The sequence below is a fragment of the Arachis ipaensis genome, chromosome B5 (genome assembly GCF_059453495.1).
Source record: "Arachis ipaensis isolate K30076 ecotype BB chromosome B5, ASM5945349v1, whole genome shotgun sequence".
In the NCBI taxonomy this organism is placed as follows: Eukaryota; Viridiplantae; Streptophyta; class Magnoliopsida; order Fabales; family Fabaceae; genus Arachis; species Arachis ipaensis.
In genome coordinates, this window is record NC_142440.1 from 69,279,784 (window position 1) to 69,280,952 (window position 1,169).

At 40.5% G+C, this 1,169-nt stretch overlaps 1 non-coding gene across 1 annotated transcript; it reads right to left on the reverse strand.

The window, feature by feature from the left end:
* Positions 1–658: 658 nt before the first annotated feature.
* LOC148564544 (small nucleolar RNA R71) lies at positions 659–764 on the reverse strand. Its single transcript, XR_015885013.1, has one exon. It is a non-coding gene; the product is annotated as a small nucleolar RNA R71 (small nucleolar RNA).
* Between the last annotated feature and the right edge of the window lie 405 nt (positions 765–1,169).

Sequence of the window (1,169 nt, forward strand, 5' to 3'; positions counted from 1 at the left end):
TCCACTAACTGTTTGATCAATTGCACTAACCACTCTAACCATAACTCTCAACAAAAGTTACTTCTCCACTTGCTATTTGCTTGTTGTTTAGTGTATGTTAGGTAGAAGAGGAGGAGCATCAGCTTCTTTTGATAGTGAACCAAAGAGGACCTTCCTTAGACTAAGGAGGGAAGTAAGAGGTAAAGGCATAGTTGGTGAAGAAGAGTTGGAAGAAGATCTGGACGTTACAATGGAGGAAGAAGTTCATAATCATGCTGGAGAAGGTACAGGCAACCATGTTGGGCAGGAGAGAAGAGTTCTAGGCTCTTACATCAACCTAAACCCTGGGAATTGTGGGAGTAGCATCCTAAAATCAACCATTCATGCTAATAACTTTGAGTTAAAGGCACAGATCATCACCCTTGTTCAAAACAATTGCTTATTTAGAGGAAGTGCCCAAGAAGATCCCAATCAATATCTAACCACATTTTTGAGAATATGTGATATTGTGAAGTCCAATGGTGTTCATCCTGACACTTACAGATTGCTTTTGTTTCCCTTTTCTCTCAGGGATAAAGCATCAAAGTGGCTAGAGTCTTTTCCAAAGGAGAGTTTGACAACTTGGGAAGATGTGGTGAATAAGTTCTTGGTAAGATTTTACCCTCCTCAAAGAGTTAACAGATTGAGGGCTGAGGTACAAACATTCAGACAATAAGATGGTGAAACTCTCTATGAAGCATGGGAGAGATACAAGGAATTGACATGAAAGTGCCCTCCGGACATGTTCAATGAATGGGTATAGCTGCATATTTTCTATGAAGGATTGTCACAAGAATCAAAGAAGGCTCTAGATCACTCTTCAAGAGGCTCTCTTAATAAAAAGAAGACAATTGATGAGGCCACAGATGTCATAGAAACTATAGCCAACAATGAATACTTCTATGCCTCTGATAGAAGCACCAATAGAGGGGTGATGGAGCTGAATCACATGGATGCATTGCTAGCTCAAAACAAGCTAATCACTAAGCAATTGGCTGACCTCACCAAGTAGATAGAGAGGAATCAAGTTGCAGCAGTCAATACTCAACCACCAGCTCAAGAAGAGTTCAATGTAGAGGAAGGAGGTGATTGGGAGCAAGCCAATTAAGTTGGAAACTCATCAAGACAAGCCTATGATCTACACTCAAAAA